The sequence below is a fragment of the Octopus bimaculoides genome, chromosome 1 (assembly GCF_001194135.2).
Source record: "Octopus bimaculoides isolate UCB-OBI-ISO-001 chromosome 1, ASM119413v2, whole genome shotgun sequence".
In the NCBI taxonomy this organism is placed as follows: Eukaryota; Metazoa; Mollusca; class Cephalopoda; order Octopoda; family Octopodidae; genus Octopus; species Octopus bimaculoides.
Genome location: NC_068981.1, coordinates 110,156,016 through 110,165,945, shown reverse-complemented (window position 1 = coordinate 110,165,945; position 9,930 = coordinate 110,156,016). Strand labels below are relative to the sequence as shown.

At 37.7% G+C, this 9,930-nt stretch overlaps 1 protein-coding gene across 1 annotated transcript in view; it reads right to left on the bottom strand.

Moving 5' to 3' along the window:
• The window catches only part of LOC128248329 (heparan sulfate 2-O-sulfotransferase 1-like), a 196,647-nt gene that overhangs the window by 159,575 nt on the left and 27,142 nt on the right, over window positions 1-9,930 (bottom strand). The gene's annotated exons all lie outside the window — the stretch shown is intronic.

The window sequence follows — 9,930 nt, the reverse complement described above, 5'->3', positions numbered from 1 at the left end:
CTACCTTTCATATATATATATCATCATCATCATCATCATCGTTTAACGTCCGCTTTCCATGCTAGCATGGGTTGGACGATTTGACTGAGGACTGGTGAAACCGGATGGCAACACCAGGCTCCAATCTAATTTGGCAGAGTTTCTACATACATACACATATATTCACACAGAGTTGAAATGCTGTTTGATTTATTTTTTCAGTGCACAATTTTCAACATCCCACTACTAAGTATATATCATCATCATCATTTAACGTCCGCTTTCCATCTAGCATGGGTTGGACAATTTGTCTGAGGACTGGCAAACCAGATGGCTGTGCCAGGCTCCAATCTGATCTGGCAGAGTTTCTACAGCTGGATGCCCTTCCTAACGCCAACCACTCCAAGAGTGTAGTGGGTGCCTTTACATGCCACCAGCACAAGGGCCAGTCAGGCGGTACTGGCAACGGCCATGCTCAAAATGGTGTTTTTTGTGTGCCACCTGCACAGGAGCCAGTCCAGCGGCACTGGCAACGACCTCGCTCGAATGTGTTTTCACGTGCCACCGACACAAGTGCCAGTAAGGCGACGCTGGTAACGATCATACTCAAATGGTGCTATTTATGTGCCACTGGCACAGAAGCCAGACAGCTGCTCTGGCAATATATATATATATTATATATATATATATATATAGCAATAAGAAAATGGAGGGGAATATGAGGTACTCATCAACTTGCACACACTGTACTCTTGATTAATCCATTTATTTTACAACCAAAAGGACAATAAAGACAATATACAGACACTTATGACATATTATGTCATATCTACAATTAAAAGTTCAAATTTAAAAGGACATCTAGCAACTGAGGTATGCATGTACAGCCATCTATGTATGTACATCTGCACGTGTTTATGTTTTTGTATTCATGTATATCTGTATATGGTAATGTATACATGCATATGCATGTATATATGAGTTTTTATGACTCTTTATATGTTTTTTTTATATGCTTTTTGTATGTCTTTTTATATGCTTTTATATTTTTATTTTTATATTTGTATTTGAATTTTGCAAAATTCATGAATTGAATTTTGTAAATCTCTGAAGAGGCCTAGTGAATCATGCATGTACCCCCATTGCATCCTTTTCATCTACCGAACACTCCAGCATACTGGAGCTATATAGATAGAATGGGGCATGTCAACGCTAGGCTGAAGCAGCTGTAAAATTTTGTCCCTTCTTTGGTTGCTAGATGTTCTTTTAAATTTGAAATTTTAATTGTTGATACGACATAGTATGTCATAAGTGTCTGTATATTGTCTTTATTGTCCTTTTGGTTGTAAAATAAACGGATTAATCAACAGAGTACAGTGTGTGCAAGTTGATGAGTACCTCATATTCCCCTCCATTTTCTTATTGCTATATCAATTTAGGGTAAAAAAACCCTTTTACCCGCACCCACTTAATGCACTTGGTAAATCACTAGTGTAGCAATAATTAGGTACCTTCCCAGCAATATATTGGTTAGATATTATCCCTTAGTGGGTTGGATTCTCAACCCCTAACTCTCTTAAATTATATATATATATATATATATATATATATACACACACACACACACACACATGCATACTCGCATATACATCACATATACATATACACACACACACACACATTATACACTGTTTAAATAAACTGAAAGGTAGCCGGTCCTTAACATGGCTGTTTAGTATACTAGAAATAGCAGTTATTAAACATACTAAACAGCCACTATTCTGCTCTTCTAATATGCCACAAAGGGCAAAAAAGACCTCTGCAGTATATTAGGAGGTGAGATTAGTTGACAGCACCTGAAAACAAAATGACGAAAGAAAATAACTCCGAGGTGGAGGGAGAGGGAATTTCCAAAGGTCTACCCCACCTCACCCCCTGTTTTTCATGGAAAAAAGACATTTGCGGCATATTAGGAGAAGTGATTATTTGATAGCGCAAGAAAAAAAACTTTGAGCAAGTTGACTGGGAACCTGGGGCTCACCGAAATTGTTCCTAATTGGGCCCCGCACCTCCTAAGGCCAGCCCTGCTACTATGAATCTCACTGCCAAAATCAGTGAAGCAGTCATCAGCTTCAACATTCTCACCTGCAACAGAGACAGATAAGGTAGAGTCTTCCAAGAAGCCAACAAAGAATTTGATCTCACTGCACAGCATAATTTACATCAGATTAATACAACCTAAATGAATGAAACTGGATGGGAACTATGTGGAGGCTCACCAGATGGATTGTACTATTTTTGTTAGTAAATTTAATCCATCACCCAATTTAATACCTACCTAAGATGCTTTTTGAAGTGTCACCTTTACTGCAAGCATTTAGACAAGGTCTCTAGATCAAGATTAACTCTCTCCTTGTCTCTCAACGGTTTCACAGGCTCTGCAAAAACCATTAGTCTCAGTCTTCCTCCTCCATGCTACACCTCCCACAATGTGTTCTTTTACAGTAATTAATAATCTAGCTTTAAATTAACATTTTGTGGTGTAACGTCTTGTTAATCAAAGAATAAATTTCAAGAAAATGTTGTAGTAATTGAAAAAAAGGAATAACTCAAAAAATTTTGATTAAATTCTCAACTTTCAACGAGAAAGGAAAAAAAAAACTACCTTGAATAATTTATAAAACTGTAGAACCAATAATTTAGAAACCCATTTGGAAATATTGATCAATTAATTAGCAGTAGTGTAATCTAATCAATAACCACAAGGAACCTATTCAAAACTCTTGTGTCTATTGTATATTCCATAACTGTTGTGGAAGCAGACATGGCTGGATAGTTAAAAAGCTTGCTTTGCAATCATGAAGCTTCAAGTTTAAGTTTAATTTGTCTTTTACAATATTCTTAATCAACCCAATCCTTGTGAATGAATTTAAGTACATTGAAACAGTGTGGAACAGTGTCAAATGGATTGCCCTTGACATTCAAAAGGTCAAGCCTTGTCACAGATTGTGTCACACTGATTTATTAGAGAATTACAAGGGTACCTGTGCATGTGGAATATAGCTGCTTACACATTAAAGAATAAGATAGTTCAATTAATCAAACAATGAAATGGTATTTGTTGATACTAATGGAGGATCCCTCAACAGCTGCAGTAATGAATACTGGGTCACAGTTTACATCAAATATGCAGTGCAGCCAACAAAGTGCAAGTAATCTGCACTTGCAAAGTGCCTGTACAGAATACTTGCACTTTAAAGTATCAAACAACATTTTGACCATTATTATGAGAAGACTCACAAAGAAAATAAAAATGGAAAAATTTTTTTGAGAACTAGTGTTATTAAAAGATGTATCGATTGTGTTCCCCCACCCCCCACCCACCATACCCACAGTCACACTGCCCCTTTGAGAAACACTGCTATAATGAGTTCTGCTCATTAAAGCTGGTTGGACTGATGCCATTTCCACCCAAGAATTCCTGCCCTACTCATCTCTTCTCTCATTACTCTTACATTAATCATGATGCCCTGTTTCCAGTTCTTCCTTTTTAAAATATTAGCCTTCTGAGAGAAGGATAAAATGCATCAATGTCACATGTCTAGGAGGGCCTAAGAAATCATTGTTACTGCTCCTTCTTCCAAACACAGAAAGTTAAACTTAAAAAGAATCTCATATAAAATTATTTCCACAATTAATTTATATTTTTAAACAAGTGGAGTTAAGGTTGTATGAGAAATATTGGCAACACTTGCAGAGACCTAGATGAATTTTACATCTTGCTCACATACATTAGTTTTTACTACCCTTTTGCCTGAGTTTATAGTCATTGATGAGATTTTGAATGTGATGTAAAATAGAACATGTTGCTCTCTAATATTACTGGTGAATCATATAACAGTACATTGTTTGGTGCTTCTCTGAGATCTTTTTTTGTAGAACCAAGATTTTAAATAGCATTATTGTATGTGCGTGCGCACACACACACACACAAAAGCATATACATATGCTTGTTTGTGTATGTGTGTCTGAGTCCATGCACTCAATAAAAAACAGTTAAGTGGTTTGAGAGAAAAAAAGTTGTTAGATATAAAGCAATAAATCTGACTGGCAAAAGTATTTAATAATATAAATACAGAGCCACATGAGGCTAGTCAGTACACACAGCAAAGTAGCTGACCTGACAAAATAATTGGTGCTTTAGAAAGAGTCATGAATAAATAAAAGCCAACTAGCATAAGCAAAAAAAATTAAAGTGTCTTATGGGTTGCCTTATTTAAAAGCATTGTTATATTGAGTAAACTAATGAATATAATTGTTTACATGTATTATATGAAGCAGTATAGCTATTCTATATTTATGGATACTATATTTACCTGCTTTCTTAGGTTGCTTGATTTGATAATAAATATGTCTATTTTACATAAGGATTACTTGTAGATCAACCTTGCCTGCACATAGAACTCTCTTAAAGCATCGGTGGCACTTGCTTTCATTAGCTGATGATGTAATATTTATTGTTGATTACTTTACTTTGACTCATAATTATTGATGTATCACACAAGGTAGCTATTGTAATGCAAATATTACAAAATTAAAATATCAAAAGAACCCGCTTAGTGAGAATATAGCTAAGAATTATGAAGTTCTATCAAATGCAACTTATTGAATTATAAATATTTGTGAACATCATTGATACACTGATAATTAACCATCTTAAACAAAAAAGATCAAAGACTTGGGTAAAAATGAATGAAATATACCAATGAGCAATGAGAATTGGCAGGAAAGAGAGAATGTTTTCTTGATAGCTAGCAAACTAGAATTCACGAATATCTCTTTTTAAGAGCTATTTTAAAGGAAAATTAGCTATTAGTAAACTAGTACAAATAGTGAAACATTTTCATGCATTAGGCAAAAAGAATCTTAAAAAGAAAATAATTTATTAAATATGGATGCATTGAAACGAAGACTTTTGCATATATGAAATATCATCTATTGAACTTGTTAAACTATATATTATACAAAACTATATTATACAAAAATCATAAATGTTCAAACACATTTTTTTTTCATGAAAAGGCAGGTGGAAAAAAAGGTAAAAATTGCAAAAAAACAAAAACCCTTAAAACGACTTTTGCATATATGAAAAATCATCTATTGAAGTTGTTAAACTATATATCATATAACAGATAAAAAGGAAACAAACACTATGCTGATATTAATAAATCAGAATGTAGATATAAGTCATCCCTTAGTTTACACAACACAATGGTTCTGAGAGTCACTGTGAAAACTGAAATTGAGTAAAATGTTTTAAATGATATTTTTAATAAAAAAACAACCAGAATTTAAATATTTATTTAAATAGTGATAATAAATAGTGTATGTGTGTGTGTGTGTGTATATATATATATATACATATATATATATGCTTACTTGGAAATGGGTGCATTGCGTTCAATTAAATAGTAAATAATAAATAATATATAACATACATATATATATATATATATACATGCATATATGGGTACAGGATGTCACCAACGGTGCAAATAACATGAGATACATAAACAAACAAGGGAAAAACAAGTGAAATACGTAAACAACAAGAAAAAAATTGAAAACAGGACAAGTAAACACAGAGAAAAGACCCTTCATCAGTTGTTGGCTGTCTATCTATTCCTCATTTCAAGCATTCAACAACAATATGAGACTTCAAAGACAGTTGCTCCCATTAATTTAGGATTTATGGAGGGTCAAAACTGGGATTAAAAAAATGACAGTGGCGACATACAATGTTGTTGAACGAGCTCCCATGTTCCTGCTCGGTGTGCCAGCACAGAACCAATGAGCTCTTCTCTTCCTTAAGTTCCCTCCAATGCTCGTTTACCTGCTCTCCTATGCTCCGTGCTATTTCCCTATGTACGTTGTCTTGTTACTGCACTGTCCCTCTGTACATCTTATACTATAGACTACATTCCTAGCTTTACAGTTTGTTTGTGGGCTAGATCTACAAACAGTACAGTTCTCAGGATATAGTCATAGAGAAAAAATCAGAGTATACAAAGGAGCCATGAGGAAATTTGAAACTATCATACGTAACAATAGGAATGAGATTTGCCCACTCTATAGGAGCAAGTCATGGAATACCATTGAAAGGACTAAGAAGAAAATAGGGAAGGACAACTCATGGTATGATAGCCACAAATACCAGAGTGTCATGTTCGTCGACACCACCCCTAGAGGCGAACTGGCATACCGCTCTAGAAGGGCCCTAGACAAACTTAAGCTAAGAAATAAGGTTGTAGTAAAGCCAGGCAAACTATCAAATCCCTAATCGGTATAACTTACCCTTTTAGTAGAACCTCCTGTACTGATGGGAGCTGTACTGTCTGTTGATTTAGCTCACAAGCAACCTGTAAAGCTATGATTGTAGTCTATAGAATAAGATGTACAGAGGGATGGTGCAGTAACAAGACAATGACGTACGTAAGGGAAACAGCACGGAGCATAGGAGAGTGGGTAAATGAGCATTGGAGGGAGAAGAGCTCATCGGTTCTGTACCAGCATGCCGAGCAGGAACATGGTGGCTCACTCAACAACATAGAATTTAAAAATCTTGTCCACACATAGACCAGACACAACACTTAGACAAATTACGGAAAATAGAAATAATCGGTGCGGTAAGCCCGAAATATTACGACAAAATGGCAGAAACTTTGGAATTACTAAACGGAGAAGTGCTGGAAATAATATTGGAGGAGAGACCCTAAAGTGTTACGGATGTGGTGAAAGAGGGCACTTGAGAAGGAAATGCCCTAGGGCAGCAGTGGAAGTGGTAGAAGAGAGTGTTCAGGAAGATATAATGTTAGAAAAAAATCAGAAACAGAAAACAGAACATGAAAGGAATTTTGCAGAGGTGAAACCCAGGAAAAGAGACAGTGGAATTGAAGAAGTGTAAAGCAATGGAAGAGGAAACCCAACCTACAACGAGAAACGAAGGAAATTTACCAGTAGAATTACCAGTAAAGGACTTACAAGTACAGAGTCATTCAGACCAGAAACAAGACAACCCAGAATTATGGAAACCTAACGACATAGACACATAGACGAAACACATAGAGTTACAGTCAAACGAACACAAATACACGAACACACAGATGCAATCACAAGAAATCCAAAAACAGCAGAAATATAGAGACAAAAAGAGACAACATGAAAAACACAAACAAAAAGAAAAATGATAGTGAGATAGGACACCCCAACGTAAAAGATTGCAAGATAGAAAGACATTGTGGGCAAAGTTCAGAGAGCTCTTACCTCTGCTGGTGACAAAGGGCCTCTCGCTCAGAGTAAAAGGCAGACTGTATGACGCATATGTACGAACAGCCATGCCACATGGCAGTGAAACATGGGCCGTGACTGCTGAGGACGTGCGTAAGCTCGCAAGGAATGAACCCGGTATGCCCCGATGGATGTGTACTGTCAGTGTGTATACTCGACAGAGTGTAAGCACCCTGAGAGAAAGGTTAGACCTAAGTAGCATCAGTTATGGTGTGCAAGAGAAACGATTGCACTGGTATGGAGATGTGGCAAGAATGGATGAGGATAGCTGTGTGAAAAAGTGCCACACCCTAGCGATTGAGGGAACCCGTGGAAGAGTTTGACCCAGGAAGACCTGGGATGAGGTGGTGAAGCACGACCTTCAAAGATTAGGCCTCACTGAGGCAATGACTTGTGACCGAGACCTTTGGAAATATGCTGTGCATGAGAAAACCCAGCAAGCCAAATGAGACCATAATTCGAGGCCTCTGCCAGGGGTGTAGTCAGCCCACTTATGCGTACCTTTCCTTCATTGGACACTAAACTCCGCTTGCGAAGACTTGTTGAGGCAAGTGAAATTGAAATCGAACCAAATTCGATGACTGGCACCCATGCCAACATCTCCTTCATTGCACACTAAACTCTGCTTGCAAAGACCTGTTGAGGCAAGTGAAATCGAAATCGTGTTGGCACCTGTACCAGTGGAGTGCTAAGAACACCATCAGAGCGTGATCATTGCCAGAGCAGCTGTCTGGCTCCTGTGCCAGTGGCACGTAAATAGCACCATTTGAACGTGATTGTTACCAGCGTCGCCTTCCTGGCACTTGTGCTGGTGGCACATAAAATATACCATTTTGAGCGTGGCTGTTGCCAGTACCACCTGACTGGCCTTCGTGCCGGTGGCACGTAAAAGCACCCACTACACTCTCAGAGTTGTTGGCATTAGGAAGGACATCTAACTGTAGGAACTCTGCCAAATCAGATTGGAGCCTGGTGTAGCCATCTGGTTCGCCAGTCTTCAGTCAAATCATCCAACCCATGCTAGCATGGAAGGCAGACGTTAAACAATGATGATGATGATGATTGTGAGAGACAGAAGTGGTAAGTCATTATATTTTTGTAAAGACTGTAACTGAGAAAAACATTTATTTGAACTTTTGATGGAAAAGAAAAAAAGGAAAAGCAAATAAATTCTGCAACTGTTGAATGAACAGGTTTTCAAAAGTTTCTAAATACTGAGATAAACATTAGGTTGAGTTTTAGTTTAAAAGGAAAGGAAAGTAAGTAAGTCCTGTATGAACGTTTGTTTGAAATGTTTATAATTATGGGTTAAGAGTGAAAAGGGAAGTCACGGTTTTGCCTCGGAGAGAGGCTAGAAGTTATGTTAAATGTAAGGGTTAAGGAAAAGGAATCCACGGTTTCATCTCACGGTGGGAACAAGATGGCCTTCTCATTTGCATTGTAATTTTATTCATTTCACATTCATCCTTTCATGTGTTTTTTTGTTCCCGCATCTTTGTATGTCCCCTCTGTAATTAGGCCTTGTGCCTGTAATAAAGAATTAAGCTAGCAAGGCCACACCTTTTTCATCTGCGATATGTTGTTGTTTTCAGTTTGTTACCTGCAGTATGTGAGTCTGTTTCCTGTTCTGCTTATTGTAAATTTATGTTATTTTGAAGTGAAATACTTTATTTGAAATTGAACTGTTGTCCTTTGAAAAACAGTAATTTTTGCTCTGCAGGGTGGAAAAATTCCTGTTAATTTTATTGTGAATTGTGATTTTTACACATATTTTCTGGAAAGCAACAAAGTAATGGAGACCCAACCAGCCATCAGCTATGTCGCGGCAACAGGAAGGGGTTTGAACAACGATATTTTGCAAGTGAAAGAAGTGAAGTTCGATGGAAAGAGATTGGAAAAGTCTAATGAACTCATAGTTAAGGAGGGAAACAGCCTGTGGCTGACCCTGCCAAAAGAAGTAATAGAGGAAACAGCTAAAAAAAACTGTAGTGTATAGAACACTGTTAATCTCAAGTAAAAGGGTGGAAATAGCAACCATTGAAGCAATGGAAGAATGTCTTAAGGACATTAAACACCTAACGACATTCTACACCAGAGGCAAGAAGTATAGCACAGTGGAGGTATGGTTTGCGACTGAACAGGACGCAATAAAGTGCTCCACAGTGCCATTGAAGCTGGAAGAGTGGGCAATACTGCCAACCTACTGTGGCAAATGTGCAGCCAGAGTTAGGATTGGCAGAGTGCTTCCAGAAATCGATGAAGCATGGCTGGTGGCAGTCATCCTCTTCAACACGGAGGAGGAGACCAATGTGCTGAAGGTCACGAGGACAACAGAGGTAAACTGGTTTGGATACGGCCTCGAGGCGATGGTCCAAATCAGTTTACCGGACCTGCATAAAATTGCAGATGAAATTATGCTGCCAGAGGATGTTAAACTAAGAGTGGTAGTGGAGGGAAGACCTCTCATATGCTCCCAATGTGGAGTACGGGGACACATGAAAGCAAGGTGTCCCCAGAAAAAAGAAGTAGAACAGGAGTGCAGGAGGAGGAGGAAGAACAAGGAGTGGTAGCACAAAGCCAAGTAAGTGAAGGGATGGAAAACGT